The sequence below is a fragment of the Rousettus aegyptiacus genome, unplaced genomic scaffold, assembly GCF_014176215.1.
Source record: "Rousettus aegyptiacus isolate mRouAeg1 unplaced genomic scaffold, mRouAeg1.p scaffold_m13_p_1, whole genome shotgun sequence".
Lineage (NCBI taxonomy): Eukaryota > Metazoa > Chordata > Mammalia > Chiroptera > Pteropodidae > Rousettus > Rousettus aegyptiacus.
The window spans coordinates 92,364,499-92,383,762 of record NW_023416284.1 but is presented as its reverse complement, the minus strand read 5'-3'; the positions used below and the strand labels follow the sequence as shown (position 1 = coordinate 92,383,762).

General features: G+C 34.4%; 1 protein-coding gene and 1 pseudogene across 1 annotated transcript in view; both read left to right on the top strand.

Annotated features, from left to right (window-relative positions):
- The window catches only part of NUDT3 (nudix hydrolase 3), a 99,096-nt gene that overhangs the window by 59,176 nt on the left and 20,656 nt on the right, over positions 1–19,264 (top strand). The window lies entirely within an intron of this gene.
- On the top strand, positions 6,053–6,169 carry LOC118605497 (annotated as a pseudogene).

The following is a 19,264-nucleotide window of genomic DNA, read 5'->3' as shown; positions in this document are numbered from 1 at the left end:
TCACTCTAGCCACATATTAAGTGCTCATTAGCTGCACATGGAAAACGGCCACCATGTAGAACAGCACAGGTCGAGGCTCGATTAAGAGATTTAGGGTGGACATTTTTTGACAGGTTGCTGCATAGGTGATGCCCTGTGCTTCCTAATACTTAACATCAGGAGGCTTATGTCAGGTTGCCATTAGTGATAAAATATTTGATCAGGTAACAACTGACAGAACTCTCCATTATAGAAATACATTTCTCCCTCTGCAGCAAATTGGTAAGTTTATCTATTGAGCAACTCTTCTGCACTGTGAATATCCTGTTTCCCCACAATCATTCAACTAATAGGCATAGAAATAGTAAAACAAATTAGGAAACAACAGCCTAAGAACTTGGTAGGAGGGTTTTGTGTTGCTTCTGTGTAGACCTTTGACTTGCAGGTGTACTTTATAATGTAAGTTGATGAGGATGTTGACATTACATGGTGGGCTCTTGTATGCATAATTAATCATTTTTCTTTTCTCCTACATTGGCAAATGATTACTTAGATCAGTGTGGTTCTCGGCCTTGTCAGGCTTGACACCTCCTTTCTATGATAAATTTATATATTTCTCTAAATATATTTTTATACTTTTTATATGTATGTATATATTTTGTTTTTATAAAAATAATCTCCTGTATTTAACATTCATAGACTAGAAAAGAATTGAGTTCTGGGCTCAGATAGTTAAAACCAGATTTCCCACCCACATAGATGTGTGGCAGGATTTTGAAAAGTCATGCAAACAGTTCTTGGACAAGACTATTATTCTTCCTATTGCAGGATATCTAGCATTCCTGGTCCCTTCCTACTAAGTGCCAGTCATTCTCTCTAATCATCATCACAACTCGAAACACTCATATATTTCCATAGTGTCCCATGGGGCAGTCATGCTTGTGGAAAAACGACTTCGGATGATCTGCGAGTTTCTTTTGTCCCCCAAATTCTAGTTGCTTAGTTACTCATGCTTAAATGGTAACTTATTTGTCAAGTTCCTGCTGTAGGCTCAGTTAGGGTTGGGGGTAGTTTCATGAACATGGCAGATAGTGCAGAGGGAAAGAACAGGTCATGTACAAGAACAAGTACATAGGGATGGTAGGGAGCTTTGTTGGCCTGGCAGAGGAGTATACAGTTGAGTTTTCAGGACCTGGATACATTGATGAGAACGTACCCATTGTATCACTGCTCAGTGACTTGCAAACTCATGGACGGAGAGGGAAAGACAGTGATGGTTGCTGTTCTCTAGGCTTTTCTACTTTTAAGTGGAGAGGAAATGATAAGTAAAAAAAAAAAAAAAAAAAAATCCATCTCACTAGTCATCAGATAAATGCCAATTAAAATAAGCTGGTATCTTGCTCTTATCAAATACACTAAAATTTAAAAAAATAATAATTTTATTGATGATGATGAAGAAGGCAGCCTGTATTAAGAGTCTTAAAAATGTCTAGACTCTCTTGGACACTGTACACATCATTCCATCTGCTTTCCATTCGGGACATTCCACATATCCAATATAATGTATGTGGTTGCCTCCAGCTAGAAAGCCTACCCTATCCTCTTATACAAGCACACCTCTTGTAAGTTTTCAACTCAGTCACGTTTTATGGATGCTTTCATGACTTTCCAGGGTAACGTATAAGTGTTTTTTCCACCATACCATTGTAATGTAAGTTCCAAGTATGTTTTTACTATATATTTTTATTCAATGTGGACATTTTGAAAAACAAAAGTAAAAAGAACAAACTTAAAATTTTCATACTTCCTACTAGTAACATTTTGGTGTATTTCCTGCTGTTTTTGACTGTCAGCCTTCTTACTTGACTGTGGGCTTCTCAACAGTATTCTCAAACATCAGATATGAAAGTGAACTGGGAGGTTTGTAAAAAAAGATAAAATGGAGAAGAGGAGGTGGCAGAAGTTTTCCGACTTTAATCTTTGCTGTTATTTTTTATTATCCCAGCCCTGTTCTCACCACAGGCTTGAGACCTGGACCAAACCTTGTAACTACTATGCTTCTTGATTTGTATTTTGCCCAGCATTTTTATTTCTAAGTCTCTGTAATATGCTTATTCATGGTCACAAAGAAGCATTTATAAGTGGTTCATCACAGCTTTATGTGTAATAGCAGAAATTGGAAACAATCTAAGTATCCATCCATAGGAGAATGATTTCATCAATTATGGCACAGTCATATTACCTATTATCATCCAGCAGTTTAAAAATAATAAAGGAACTCTATAAATCCCAATATGGAGAGTCCTCTAAGACATTTAGTTAAATGAAATGGCGGCTATGATCGATTTGTATAAAATGGCCTAAAATATATTCACATATGTTTATATATATGTAAATGTTTAGAATAGAGTCTGGAAAGAAAAACATGAAACCGAAAAGAGTGATTACCTCTGGAGATGGAAGTGGGACTAGAAGAAAGCCCATGGGAAATTTCGCCTTATCTAAATGTTTTGGTTTTTTTTTTTTTTCACAACCCCATCATATTTTCCAGAGTCTGGGCAGAAATGGGGATCCATCAAGTAGTTGTAAAAGTCAGTATTTAAAGTTCTTAACAGTATAGCCCCAATAACCCAAGGAATTCTAAAGGGATATATTTGCTCTCAGAAAGATTAAAATTAGAATTGCTGATATTCTGTTCTGTATTGTCTTTGCCTTGGCTGCAAGGAAATGAAGGAAGAGCCATCTCTGGGGCAGATGACACAGCTTCAGTTAGGTTTTTGTTTTTTCTTTTGATGCAAGCTTATTTTTAGCTTTGAAACCTGATCTTGCTATTAGAATTTTTATTTTGTAAAATTTAAATTAAAATGATTGGTGAAGATAAGGTACAGTTTACGGTGTTTCCAGATGTCCAGATTACTCTATCAAAGAGTGTGAGTAGAAGTAATCCATGAAGAATCGTCAGATGTGCTAATCAGCCTCACAACTAAAAAGTATTGCTGTCGGATTTATTTATGTTGCTGATGTTGACTGTTATAAGTTTAGAAATAGTATGTTATTTATTGCTGCCTAACAAAACCTAAACCCAGAATAATCCTGTTGTCTCATAGTTTCTGTGAGACATGAATTCAGGCAGGGCACAGCAGGGATGACTTGTTCATGATGTCTGGGGCCTCAGCTGGAAGAATCAAAAGTTGGAAACAGAATATTGTTGGGAAAAAATCTTGAATAACTTTTTCTGCTAGGCTTCCAGGACTCCACACTTTCCTAATTTTTTCTTGCATCTGAGTTATCTTTGCTAATCTTTCCCTTAAGGTTAAATGTCCTCGAGTTCATTTGTCTTTTCTTTCCTTGTCATTGTCTCTTCTAGTCTTTGATGGTCTCACCCAGGCTTAAGGCTTTAAATACAGTGGATGGGTGGTTGGGTTACTGGGTAGGTAGGTAGATGGATGAATAGATGACTCATCATTCATCCCCATCCACAGTTCTCCTTAACCTGCTAATTTGGATGTCCACTAAGCATCTGAAACTTAAAATATATGAAACTAAACCTGGGATTCCACTATCTTCTCCCAAACCTGCTCTTCCAGCAGCCTTCCCCATCTCAGTGAATGGCAACTCCATGCTTTCAGTTGCTTGACTCAAAAAGCTAGTAGTTACCCTTGATTTCTTTTTTTCACATACTCAGTATCTAGTTTATCAACCAATCTTGTTGGCTCTATTTTCAGAATACATATATCCAGAATCCAACCACTTCTCACCATCTGTGTCACTACCACCTTGGTCCATGTTGCCATCACCTCTCACATTGATTCCTCTGCCCACCCCCCTGCACTCTTACCCATTTCGGTCTATTTTCAACATCACAGACAAAATGATCCTATTAAAAGAAACCAAGTTAGATCACATTCTAAGATGAAACCCTTAGAACAGACTATAATCTCGTTCCCTTTGGGACTCATTCTCACTCTCCTCTCTCTTCTTGTTCATGGTGCTCCATACTGGTAGCCAGCACCCTTACTGCTTCTCTAAAGCCAGGCCCTTTCCCTGCTCAGGGCCTTTGTACTTGCTATTCTTTCTTCTTAAATCACCATGGTATTGACACAGTCTTAGACATTGAATTTGGAGGGGAGAGACTTCATCCTGTTGGTTTTTCCTAATGGTTTATATAGTAATTGCTTTTTATTTGTGAAGAAATGCAATGCTATTGAGGATGGGAGATAAACAGTTTCAAAGATAGGTTTAATGTATTTATACTATAAGTAACAGGTACATTTACATCAGTGCCAAACGAAATACTTTTTCATCCATCTACCTACCATTCTTGCTCATTTAGATCTCTCTATACTTAACAGTCCTGTCCTTCAGATAATGTGGCAGTTGTTAGAAGATTCCTTGAATGCCACTAAAATGTTCATTTCATTTGGCTTGTTTTTATTCCTCTTTACTCTGTTTGGGGTTGAGGAATGACTTCAGGACATAAGGGGGCAGTCTGGGGATATCATATGAACAGCCTATTCTGTCAGTTGAGAGACTTGTTAGGTCTCCATATCAGGCCCTAGAACAGATGCAGTTTTGGTTTCAAAATAAGGGCTAGGCTTTTGAAGGGAGTTTTTGGAACGGAGAGTGAAGCAGCTAAAGAAGTGAAGAGTAAGTATTCTCTTCAACCAAGAGCTCCTCCGTGACATGCTTTCACTGAGACTTATGAGAGCTGAAAGAAAGACAATCAGCCGTTTATGGCTGTGTGACCAGCAAAGTCCTGGGTGCAAAACTGAATGAGAAGATCTTTACACTCAAGAAACCTGAGGGGCAGTGTGCCTGTCTATAATAGGGACTATGATTTTAAGTGGAATTAATTTTTATAGGGTCATAAAAAGACATCGTTGAAAAGAAAGCAAGAGGTTATCTAGTTTAAATTTGCACTTTTGGTCAAGCAGATCTAAACATTTACACCATCCAGACCTTCATTTCTTTTGAATATGTATGAAAGGTACTAACTCTTTCTTGTATGTTATCTAAATGAATATTTTTTAAGTGTTTGGTTTTTTAGAAGTTAGCTTTAATGTCATCCAACAATAAGATAACTACACATCTGTTATAAATGCATGATGCTATTCAGCAGCAGTCGAGAGTGAGAAATATAATCGTAGTTTCTTGCTGCTTTCAAATAAACTGTTATCTTGGTGCTTTCAAATAAACTGAGGAATCAAATATATGCTATATTAAATGTTTCAGAAAGAGCAAGATCACCTTAACGATGATATTTGGCAAAATTAAATTTTGTTATTTCGACTGAAATTGCCAGTTCTGCCTTTAAAATAAAAGCTAAATTATTAAGAAAATTGAGGTTCCTATTGGGTAAAGAACATCACAGTCACTGAAGATTGCTAGACTATCTTTTCTTAAGCTTTTGTTGCCCTACCCCCTTTTTAAAGCTGGTCCTTCATGCTGATTTTTTAGATTCTCAAGTGGTCTAGAAGGCATTGGACTCAGACACCTAGTTCAAATTCTGGTAATGCTTAACTACATGGCACTGGCAAATTATTTATTGTCTCTAAGCATCGTTTTTCTTGTTGAGAACATAGGAACCATGATAATACCTGCTTCATAGGTAGACATGTAGTAAGAACTCAAATACTAGTTATAATCAGAAGTAGAAAAGATGAATAATTTGTCCTGAATCACATAACAGAGCATGACATGGCCACTCAGGAGTATCTCTAGAAGCCCTGGGCTCTCATCTCCCCTTCCTACCCTAACCTAGTACCTTCCTCAGGAGGATCCGAGTAAAGTTAATGAACCGTATGTACATTTTAGGTTACTTTAAATATGTGGTTAGGAAAGGAACTTTATTTATATTTTTGGCATTGGGTTTATTTAATTTTTTTTGTTGTTGCTTTTTTAAAATGCTCACGTAATTGTAAAAAAATGCTGTTGCCACCACCTTGCAGTATCTTCTATAGCATATTTTGTGAAGTCTCAAAAATATTGAAGTGGGAAGGGGGAACCTACCTTACTTATTTTTAGGTTCTAAAATGATTTTTTTGCCTAAAAACTTTCAGGATTAAAATTTATTCCTTATGGCCACACCACCCTGAACAAGCCTGATCCTGTCTGATCTTGGAAGCTAAGCAAGGTCAGGCCTGGTTAGTACTTGGATGAGACCACCTGGGAATACCAGGTGCTGTAGGTGTAAAAAAAATAAAAATTAAAAATTAAAAAATAAATTTTCCCCACTATTTTATTACAAAAAATTTTAGACTCTTTGCCACATTGAAAGAATTTTATTGTAAACACCAATATACCTGTGTATTAGTTATTAGTAAAGTGCTAATTGGTTCTACCATTAGCACTTTACTTGCTTTATCATATAATCTATATCTGTTATTGAAACTTTAAGAAATAACTAATACACAGTGAATAAAGTCATTTGTATTTCGATCACCTAAAGTTATCCTTTGTTAACATTTTAGTAATTTCATATACACTTATACATCCATAAATGTGTGTGTGTGTGTATGCACACACATGTGTATTTGAAAGTAATACTGGAATTTAGCCATTTAATTAGCTTATATTGTGAACATCCTTTTAGGGTAATAAATATACATGTGATTATTCTGAAATTATTCTTTGGTCCAAAAGAAAATCAAAACTGTAGTCTCAAATGATTCAGTAAGTAATTCATCATGATGAGAATGATGGAACATGGCCTATAAAATCCTCTTGAGGAATTTATTAAGAAAATCTTTTTGTCAAGTATATTATCAGTTGTTATAAACATTTTATTTTATAACATTCAGAAGTTATATAATCTTTGTTCATATATACAGATAGTTTTTATTGTTCCGTTATTATATATCTGTATTTTGTTGATTTGAGCTATCAAATTCTGAGATGCTATCTTTCTATGTAATTGTGATTTTTGTCTGTTTCTCTTTAAATTTCTAATATATATGTTCTTTGTATTTTTCTTTGTTTATGTAATTCAGCATGTAAAGAATGATGATTGTTTTAGTTCCATAATGGATTACACACAGTGTAATCAGTATAAAATTACCTTATCAGTATAAAATTACCTTCTTTGTCCCATTTATTCTTTTTGCTTTGAATTTTAACCGCCTCTGCTTTTTAAGGGTTGGTGAGGGGCAGCCATTTGCCTGATATGTAATTACTCAGCTCTTTACTTTCCTACCTTTCTCTGTCATTTTGTTTAGGTATGTTTTTATGGCTGTACTTTGTTTTTCACTCAGTCTGAAAGTCTTTGACTTCTGAATAATGAAACCTTAGCTTTACATTGATTATGATAACTTTTTAAAAACATTCCTTCCAGCCTTTTAAACCACACTGCTCTTGCTCAGGCCCGCTTCCACTTCTGGAAGTGTACTTTCCCTTCTTATAAAGCTTTTTTTTCTGCTCTAAAAAAACTAAAAATACATAGATTGTAATTGTAACAATGACAATATTATTGTGATAATAACATGTTATCACCCAAAGTTTATAAATTATATTGGAGTTCACTCTTGGTGTGGTATATGCTGTGGGTTTTCACAAATGTATAATAATAATATGTACCCACCATCACAGTATCATACAGGATAGTTTCACCGCACTAAAATTCCTCTGGGCTCTGCCATTCACCTTCCATCCGCCTTAACCCTTGGCAGCCACTGACCTTTGTACTGTCTCCATAGTTTTGCCTTTTCCAGATGTCATATAGTTAAAATCTTACAGTATGATTACATCTTACTGAAGGACACCTTGGTTCCTTCCAATATGAATGAAGTTACTGTAAATGTTCATGTACAGGTTTTTGTCTGGACGAAGTTTTCAGCTCCTTTTGGTAAATACAGAGAAGCGTGATTGCTGGATCATGTGATAGAGTGTGTTTATTTTTATAAGAAGCCACCAAAGTGGCTACACCATTTTACGTTCCCACCAGCAGTGAATGAGAGTTCCTTTTGCTTGGTATTCTCCCATCATTTGATGTTCTCAGTCTTCTGGATTTTGGTTATTGTAATAGGTATATAGTGGTATCTCATTGTCGTGGGGTTATGGAGGGGTTGGGAGTATGACCTTTATTGAGCTTATCCACTTCGGTGGTAAATAATGTCTGTACAAAAGTAAATGTTTGTTACTATAGCTTCTCCATCACAATTACAGTGTTTTAAAAACCGTCAACTCAGTCAAAGCTCGCTACTTCAGTATAAATAGCTTCTTTGAAGCCACAGTAACACTTAAATATGGTTAAGACTCAAATGTAGAAATGTGGTTAGTTGAAAAGCTAATTAAACTTTCAACTTGCTCAAAATTACTAAAAGACAAAATTGTGTTTTTCACAGAGATACAGTCCACTGGAGTCACTTCCACTGAATAGCTGTTAGAGTATTTAGAGTCCCAGGAATCCAGGCATCCTCTAGACAGTTTTCTGTTATCCCTTCTTTCCAATCAGAGATTTGTGGGTGTGTGGAGTGACAATACCACTAGCAATTGTGGCCTCGAAGGGGGTGTCCTATTCTCCATCTCCACGAATAGCAAGCTGTAAGTGAGGAGGGGGAATATGCTTTACCTTCAAGTCTTTTGATGCTTTCCCTGTTCTTTTTCAATATAGAGTTAATTTATTCTGGGTCTTTTTTCCTCTCCATATGAACTTCAGGATCAGTTTGTAGATGTCCATAAAAAGTTGCTGGGATTTTTATTGGAGTTGCGTCGAATCTATAGATCAAGTTGGTAAGAACTGATAGCTTAACAATATATTCATGAACATGGAATATCTCTCCATTAATTTGGTTCTTTGATTTCTTTCATCAGTTTTATACTTTTCTTTATATATATTGGGTACATATTTTAAATTTATACATAGATATATACTTATACGTAAGTATTTCATTAATGGGGTGCGAATTAATGTATATGGTATTGCGTTTTTGTTTAAAATTCCACTTCTTTATCACTGGAATATAGGAAAGCAATTGGCTTTTGTATATTAAACTTTGTATCCTGCAACCTTACTATAGTCACTTATTAGTTCCAAAAGGATTTTTTTTTTGCCAGTAATTTCTGATTTCCTATAATTATGTCATCTTCAAACAAAGACAGTTTTATTTCTTCCATCCAAGCTATATATTTTATTTCCTTTTTTTGTCTTACTGCATTAATTAGAACTTCCAGTATGGTGTTGAAAAGGCGCGGTGAGAGGGAACATCTTTGCCTTGTACCTGATCTCAATGAGAAAGCTTCGAGTTTCTCACCATAAAGTATGTTAGCTGTAAGTTTTTGTAGATGTTCTTTATCAAGTTGAGGAAGTTCCCCTATATTCCTAGTTTACTAAGAGTTTTTCTCATGAATAGGTGTTGGATTTTGTCAGATGCTTTTTCTGCTTCTGTTAATGGGATCTTGTGGTTTTTCTTTGTTTTAGTTTGTTAATGTGATAGATTACATTAACTGATTTTCAAATGATGAACCAGCCTTGCATACCTGGGATAAATCCCACTTGGTCATGATGTATAATTCTTTCTTAATACATTGTTGGATTCTATTTGCCAATATTCTGTTGAAGATTTTTGCATCAGTGTTCATGAGAGATACTGTCTATAATTTTTTTTTCCTTGTAATGTCTGTCTGATTTGAGTATTAGGATAATGCTGACCTCATAGAATGAATTAGGAAGTATTCTTTCTGCTGAAAGAGATTGTAGAGAATTGGTGTGATATCTGCCTTGAATGTTTGGTAGAATTCACCAGTGAAACCATCTGCGCCTGATAACTTTTTTGGGGAAGGTTATTAATTGTTGATTAAATTTCTTTAATATACATAGGCCTATTTATATTGTCTAGTCTTGTGTAACTTGGCAGATTGTGTTTTTAAAGGCATTGTTTCATTTCACCTGGATTGTTGAATTTGTGGGTAGTATTCATATTGATACATAATGTTCCTTTATTCTTTTGATGTTCATGGAATCTGTAGTGATGTCCTCTTTCATTTCTGATATTAGTAATTCATGTCTTCTTTTATTCTGGTTAGAGACTTTTTATTAATCATTTCAAAGAATCAGATTTTAATTTTGTTTATTCTCTTTTGATTTTATGTTTTGAAATTTATTGACTTCTGTTCTAATTTTCCTTTTGCTTTCTTTGGATTTAATTTGCTCTGCCTTTTCTAGCTTCCTAAGGTAGAAGCTTAGATCTTTCTTATCTAATATGCATTCAGTGCTATAAACTTCCCTTTAAGCACTGCTCTTGCTGCATCTCATAAATTTTAAGTTTCTCATGACATCTCTTCTTTGACCTGTGTTATTTAGAAATATGTTGTTTAACCTCCAGATATTTTGGATTCTCCAGTTATCTTTTCTGTTACTGATTTCGAGCTTATTTCTTTCAAGCAGGTCTACTGGCAACAAATACCCTCAATGTAGGTTTATCTAAAAAAGAGTCTTCATTTCTCCTTCACTTTTAAAGGGCAGTTTTCACAGAATAGAGAAATCTAGGTTGGTGGTTTTCTTCTGAACAAGTTAAATAAATAATTCACTCCATTCTCCTCTTGCTTGTATGGTTTCTGAAAAGTCGTCATATATTCTTAACTTTACCCATCTATAGGTAAAGTCCTCTCTGGCTTTTTTCAGTATTTTTTCCTTACCTTTGATTTTCTGCAGTTAGAATACAACGTCTGTATGTAGTTTTTTGTGTACTTACTCTGCTTGGTGTTCTCTGAGCTTCCTGGATTTGTGGTTTTGTATCTGACATTAATTTGGGGAAAATTCTCAGTCATTGCTTCAATTATTGCTTTTATATCTTTTTCTTCTCCTTGTGATATCCCTGTTACACAATGTTACCCCTTTTATCATTGTCTCACAGTTCTTGGGTGTTCTGTGGGTTTTCGTTGTTGTTTAGCATTTTATTTTATTATTAGTTTCAAAACATACAGTGCATTGGTTAGACATTTATATAGTTTATGAAATGATCCCCCTGATTACTCTGTCTTCCCTATGGCTCTACACATAGCCATTACATTACTGCTGACTGCATTCTGCATCCCCGTGACCAGCTATCAACTACTAATTTGTACTTCTTTAACCCTTTACTGCTTTCTCCCAGTGGCGTTTGGAGAGGTCAGTCTTTTTTTTCTTTGCATTTCAGTTTTGAAAGTTTTATTGATATATCTTAAAGCTCAAGATTCTTTCCTTAGCTGTGTCTAATCTACTAATGAGCCCATCAAAGATTGTTAATAAAGTGTTTGATCTCTACCATTACTTTTTTATTTTTTTCTTAGTTTTCATCTCTCTGCTTAAATTACCCATCAGTTTTTACTTGTTCCATTAGAACTCTTAGCATAGTCATCATAGTTGTTTAAATTCATAATCTGATAATTACAGCATCCTTGCCATATCTGAGTCTGGTTCTCATGCTTGTTTTGTGTCTTCCTTCAGACTGTTTTTTTCCTTTTAGTATGCCTTGTAATTTTTTGTTGAAAGTGAACATGATGTACTAAATGAAAGGAACTCTGGCAAATAGGCCCTTAGTAATGGTAAAGTGTGCAAGGAGGAGAAGCAGTCTATCATCCTATGATTAGGTCTCAGTCTTTTAGAGAGTCTGTGCCCCTGGGCTGTGAACTTCACAGGTGCCTCTCAGTAAGTCCAGCTCCTCTCCCCAGATCCTCCTCACCCCTACTTTAGGTGGGACAGGATGGCAGGAAGAGGCTGGAATTGGATATTACCCTTTCTCTAGGTTGGCCAGGCTCTGATAAAACCCCAATAGGTTAGGCTCTGATAAAGTAGTTTCTCTTGAAGATAAGCTTTTTTAAAAAGTACAGAATGCTCTGGAGTTTTCAGACGGCTCTCTCCTGCATCCACTGAAGCAAGAAGGGACTCTTCTCCAATATTTACTGTGAAACGTGGTGGAACTCCTGTAGGTAAAACACACAAAAGTATGGTGGATTCCCTGAAGTTTTTAACTCTCAGACTTGTCTGCTGAGCCTCCAGCAATTCATCAGTGTAAATTTAGATTTTCCAGCCTGCCTCTCCCTACCCCTGTTTTCTTAGTGGTTTCTCCTCCTTTAAGTTGTGATTCTCTCTGTATCTGCCTTTCTCACTCTACAGTTTTGTGGGCAGCAGTTTGCCGTGCGACTTCACTTTTTTGAAGAATGTAAGAACTGTTAACATTTCAGTTTGTTCAGGTTTTTATTTGTCGTTAAGACAGAGTGGCAATTTCTTAAGCTCCTTACATGCTAGACCAGGAACTAGAAGTCCCTTTTACTTTTGAATAGCATATTTCAACAGGTGTTTCTTTTTCCAGCCAAACAAAAGTTTACTCACATGCACACACTCCCAATCTAAAAGACAAAAATTAGTGTTCCTTTGTTACCCAATTCTTATTTTGTGTAAATTTGTAACTTTAGGTATAGTTTAATCATTTTTAAGGTATTATTTTTGAAAATAGAGAAATTATCATTTGTTTCATTGATAACAACCACATCGACAATAATTATTTAAATTTAAGGCCAATAATTTTTACTGCTTTCATTGATCACAGCTATTTTTCTTTTTGTCGCATCTCACCCTCATGTAATTCCCTTTCTTAGGTGTTTTTTTCCTCATTTGTTATTGGTTAAGTATAGTATATTGAGTAATTATTTTTAAGAAAAGTACAGTGAGTCATATATAATGAATGGTTTGCCTAATTATACACTCCTTGAATATCAATTGTTTTCCTCAGGACTTGACTTCCAGCCTTTGGTACTGTAAAGGAAAAGTCTGGTATCAAAAATTTTTTCTGCTGTATAAACACATTAAAACTTTTCTCTCTATCGAAACTAAAATGTCAATGTAGTATGCCTCATACTTGGTAAGCCCTTTTGATAGGAATGTTTGTATCTTTACTTAGCTTTGGGAAATTTTCTTCTTTTTTCTTAAGTTATTGTCTCACCATCAGTTTTTCTTCTGCTGAAAATCCTTTTACAAATAGATGCTCCTAGATGCTCCTCGACTTAATGATGGGGTCCTGTCCTAATAAACCCATCATAAGTTAAAAACATTATAAGTTACAAGTGCATTCAATACATCTAACCTACTGAACATCATAACTTAGCCTAGCCTAACTTAAATGGGCTCAGAACACTTACTTTAGCCTGCAGTTGGGCAATTATCTTTAGTTTTATCTCAAGAATAATTGAGTTTCACCTCAAGAGTAATTGCCTTCCTCTTTTTCTCACCAGAAGCAGGAGACACAGATTGGCATTTTTTGGACACAATAGGATGCAAAAACACAAAACACAATATCCAAAGAATGCTGGCAGCAGAGTACACTAGAGTATCAGTTGTTTACCCTCACGATTGCGTGGCTGGCTGGGACCTGCAGCTTGCTGCTGCCGCCCAGCATCACAAGAGAGTGTCATACTGCATATCATTAGCCCAGGAAAATGTCAGATTTCAAAGTACAGTTTCTATTAAATGCATATCACTTTTGCACCATTGTAAAGTCAAAACATTTGAAGTCAGACCATCATAAATCAGGGACCATGTGTATATAGTATTCTCTTATCTCTTCTTCTATTTTTGATCTCTGCGTTTTTACTCTGAATGCTGGCAGAATTCTTCAAATTTTGAACTTCTTTATCTCCACTTTTCTGTTGAATTCAGTTAACTGTTCCCTTCTCTCAAGTTATTTTTAATAATGTGATGTTATTTAAGAACTCTTCTGTTTTCACATTGTTCCCTGTTTGTGACAGCTTACCATTGTTTTATAATTATAATGTCTTCTTGAATCTTATTGAATAAGAATTCTTTTATTTCTTGCAATAACCCTGTTTTTTGAATTATTAGATTGATTCTCTTTTTTGAACTATTGACTTTTGACCTTTCTCTGAGTGCTTGTTTTTAGACCGAGGTATAAGTATCTTTAGTAGTTATAACTTAAATACTTCAGTGATTATAGATTTTCTTTAGGGACAGTCTCTTCTTCATGGCTATCTTTGCTTTTCTTCAGCTCATGTGCCTAGGAGTGACCACATTCCACCAGCCTGCTCCTTATAAAGTCATTAGTCTTGTAGGACTTCTGTTCTCCAAACACTGTAAGGTTAGAGTTCTGCTTACTGTTCAGTTCCTGGTTCAGGCCTGCCTAGTGTGTAGTAGGACTCTGTATGTCAGGAGTGATTATGGGAGTGTCAAGGGCTCTGGGGCAGAAGTTCCTTTACTCAGCAGTTCTTGTTTTTGTTGATGCTTCTCCATTCACTCCACTCTTCTCTTCCAAGATTCAAAGTTTCTTGTATGTTGGTTGGTATAGGAGGAAATTTAACCAAGGGAGTCAAATATATATAGGGCATAGGTTTATTCCTCTGGTATATTTCTTTTTTAGGATAGCCTTTTCCCCTGAGTTCTCAAATTGTATCAAAATCATACTTGTGCCCAGTACATCAGTTCAAAAATAAAATAGGACTAGAAGACTTAAAATGAAAAGAAACATGTCTTCATTAATTCCCTAAGGAAAAATACATAGTAGTTAATATCTTACTTCCTGCCTCACACTTTCATTGTCTCTCTGAAAGTTTTACTAAATAGATTTTTTCTAATCAAAAATCACTCTCTCTTAAAATTAAAAGTATAATTATTAAGGTTGCAGAGAGTAAGTCTAATACTAGTTTAGTTATTATTCCCTGGAGATAACCTGTTTTTTACCTTGGTCCATGACTTTTTGAAATTTCTCAGCGATTTGTCTTTAATTTTCATTAGATATTAGACCCTCTAGATTGAGCCTTACTCTTATTCTTTGTTTGGTCATATTTTTCATCTGTTATACACATTTTGATTTTGCAATGCTGAATGGGAGCTCTCTGTAAGTGGGTAGACATATAGAATGACCTGGAGGGAAGTGAAGCTGTTATGCCAGAGGCATGTTAAAAGAATGCCACAATGGGAGTTTATTCTAGGGATGTTTATAGATATATAAGCTACAGTACTTCCAGTTTTTCTGCTTCATTTAGATCCCTCAGAGTTGACTGGGTGATAGGTCCCTGGCTCCAGGCCTTTCTCCTACTATGGGGATAGCTGTTTGGTATTTAGACGTTTGGCTTTCAGGACGCCTTCTCACTTCCACTCTCTGTGTTCTTGCCATATCCTATCCTGGATCCTATCCAGAGTCTGGAAGCTGAGCTAGCTTCTTCTGCTTTTCTTCATCTTTCAACTCTCATTCATCACTTTGCATCTTCTTGGAATTTTTTTGAAATTGCTTCTCTTCCAGTAGCTTCTTCCCAGTCTTATTTCTCTGCTTCCATTTCGATGGGGTCTCAGGATGAAGAGGTAGTATGTTTAGTCAGTGTACTATGCCATTTTTAATTTTTTTTTTTAATTTTTAGAATTACAGTTCCTCTTTTTTCCTTTGACTTTATAAATATTTTTGTTTCTCTAATCATCTAAGATACTAAACGGAATATCTTGCTTTCAGTAGATTAAAATTTTTAAGTAGGTCATATTTTTGTAAATTCAGTCATCTTTATGTGTGATATATCTTAAACACTTAAAGCTTTTTTAAAGAATCATTCTTTAGTCACAGAATTGATATATGTTATTTATTCTTTCTTATTTATTTTAAACTTACTGGAAGGCCCTAATTTAAAGGTTAACTCTCTTTTATTGCAAATAATTACTCCTAAATTACTTTGCAACCATTTTTTTTTTAACTGGAATAAAATTAAAGATATCTTTTACTCAGTTTTATCTGTCTACATTATCACACATAATTGAATGCTACTCATTGATAAAGAGTTAATTCAGTGGCTTAGTGTAGAGATTAGAATCTGCCCTCTTAGAGAATATAGTACTGTATTTGAGCTGGTTTGTGTTGGAACTCCAAATAGAGACTGAATTACTGGGAAAGGAGCCAATTGCCTGCTGCTAAATGAATTGAGTCCAGATGACTCTTCCAAAACAGTTGTATTTGCTTTCCCACCCAGCTCCACATTCCAGGAAAGGCTTTTTAGTCATTAGGAAGTATATCCACAGCTTGCTTTTCCATTGACTTCAATACAGTTCACAGTGGTTTCAGCAAATGGTAAATGCAACCCTCGCCTCTAGAGATTCCACAATTTTTAAACTACGAACAGCCACTGGACCTGGGCAGGTCTAACTTATCTGGATGAGGGCCACTTAACTTCCTCTTAATTCAGTGAATTTGCAAATGCAAACTGCCTAACACAGAACTTGCTACATAGGAAATAAATTTAAGGACTCTGATTTTCTCTCATGTTGAAGAGAGACACCGTGTGGTTCAATGAAAAGCTAAGTTTCAGGTTAAATCACAATAAATGTAATTGATTACACTTAAATTTACTAATAGACATGCACTTGGATTAAAAAAGAAAATAAAACTTGCTAACTGTTTTCAAACACAGTAATACTGAATAACTAAGAATGAAGGGATGGAAAAAGGTGTATCAGGCAAATTCTAACCAAAAGAAAACTGAAACAGTAATTTTAGTATCAGATAAAGTAGAATTTAGGTTAAAAACATTTAAAGGGACAAGAGGGACATTTAGTATTGATAAAAGGAACAATCTACCAAGATGTATATCAGTCCTGAACTTATGTGTACCTATCAAACTCTTGACATAAAGCAAAACTGACAGTTATGGGGAGAAGTTGACAGATCTACAGCCATATTGAAGACTTTAAAACATCTAATTTAGAAACTGAAAGAAAGCAGCAAACAGTAAGAAAAATAGGGTTAACACCATTAACAAGGTTGATCAAATAGCAATTTCGAGGGATAACCTTGCATTCAGCAGAGTATATGATTTCAGGCACATTTAAAAGAATTATAAAAACTAACCATGTATCAAGCCATAAAAGAAGTATTAAAAAATCCCAGTGCATCAATAACATAGACTATTATATATACTGACACAATGCAGTAAAATTAGAAATCATCACTAGAGCCATCTTGACAGAGGGAGAAACATGTATTTGGAAACAGAAAAAAATGTTCTTAATAATCCTTAAGTTAAGGCACAAATCACGATAAAAATTAGTAAGTAACTAGAGCCGATCAATTATGAAAGCAGTCCATATCATAATGTATGGAATGCAGCTCATTCAGTTCTTTGAGCCTTAGAGGCTTTTATTAGAAAGTAAAATAGACATTAAATAAACTAAGCAATCTAAGAAGCTAGGAAAAAAAACTGGATATGCTCAAAGAAAGTGAAAGTATGGAAATAACTAGGAAAAGGGCAAAAATTGAGAGAAAAATAGAAATGATAAAAAAAAAAGTAGGTTATTTTTATTTGTCTAATAAAGTAGGCAAACCTCTAGCAGGACCAATAAAGGAAACTAAGGGAAAGGCAGAAAATAAGGAACAACCACAGGTATACTAGAAACTTTTAAATTAAGAGAGTACTATGAAGAGCTACAAACAACCAAAAATAATTGAAAACTTTGATAAAAGTTTTCTAGAAAGAAACTACCCAAATTTACTTAAGAAAAATTTAAAGACCTGTATACTGATCATTAATGCTTATAGAAATGAAGTTGTAATCACCCTTCTCACAAAGAAAAATGCCAAGATCCGACAGGATGAAATTTACCAAAATTTTCAAAAATATACTTAATGAACTGTGCTCAAAAAGGATAACGACATACCTCTTGTAAGGCTGGTATAATCTCGATCAATAGTCAGCAAACTTTTTTGGTAAAGGGCCAGGTAATAAATATTTTAGACTTTAGAAACCGTATGGTATCTGTCACAGATATTCAGCTCTGCTGTTATAATGTGATTGCACCCATAGACAATACATAAATGAGTGTGGCTATGTTCCAATAAAACTTTATAAAAACAAATGGCAGAACCAATGGGCCATGGGCTATAGTTTGCTGACCCCTGATCTTAATAATCAAAGAGTAGAAAAGAATAATAAATTCTCATTTATGAGCATGGATGCAAAAATTCCAAGTAAAATAAGAGCAAATAGAATCAAAAGCTTTCTCAAAGTATCACACAACTAGATTATCCCTAGAATGCAAGCATAGTTCAGTCTTAGATAACATGTTTATATAATTTACTTTATTTAAAGAGATTAAAGTAGAAAAAATTCTCAGTAAATGAAGAAAAAGGTTTATTAAATTTTAATATCCAGTTATTTTAAAAACTATTAGCAAGCTAAAAATAAAAGGAAATTTCTTAACCTGATAAAGTGTCTAATAAAACCTGTACAAACGACATATTTTTTGAAGTTTTCAAAGTATTTCCTATGGCAGACAGGTAAAAGGCAATTTTGTTTGCTATCATGCTGCCATTTAATATTGAACTGGGGTCCTAGCTACTGCAGTAAAACAAAAATAATTACAAATTATAAAAATTCTAAAGGAAGAAACAAAATTGTCATTATTTGCAGATGCTGTGATTCTAACTTAGAAAACCAAAGGAATACAACAGAAACTAGTAGAACTACTAAGAACATTTGGAAAGGTTATAAAATATAAGATTAATGTACAAAAACCAGAAATATTTCTTTAAACCATCATAATAAATTAGAAAATATGTAACTTTAAAAAAGATATACCATTTACAATAGCAACAAAACTAAAACACCTTACTATAGATTAAAGGAAGAATCTTTACAGTAAAACTTTGATAAAGGAATCAAAAAAGACTTGAGTAAAGGAGAGGTATATAGTCTATTTTTGGATGAGAAGACTAAATATTATAAAGGTGTAATATAAAATTCAATAATAAAAATAAACATCCCAAAGGATTTTTTAAGAGATCCTAAAAACTGATTTCTGAAATTTATGTGGAAGAATAAAGGTACAAAAATGGCTTCACAGTTTTTGAACAAGAAGAGAAAAGGAGACTACTCTTCCAGGTATTAAGATAAAGCTGTATTAGTTAAAACCATGTGATATTAGTACATAACAACTAAATTAGTAAAACAGAATAATATCCATGGGTCTACTCTGGAATCTCTCAACCATTGGCTATTTGGGAATAAATTCCCAAGTTTATTTTGGTGGATCCTCATATAAAACTCTCAAACTATGGAAAAAACATGGGATACTAACTTTATGTCATTTGGGATAGTAATATGTTTCTTTCTTTTTTTTAATATGTCATTTAAAAAATTTTTTCCAGCTTTATTGAAATATAGTAGACATAGCTCATATTTACCTTTTTAAAATTCAGTGAGTTTTTTTCAAATATAGTTGGCATTCAATAATATCTTCATTTCGGTTGTACAGTATAGTGATCAGAGATATATATAACTCACAATGTGATCACCTCCCTTACCTCCCTTACATGTTTATTAC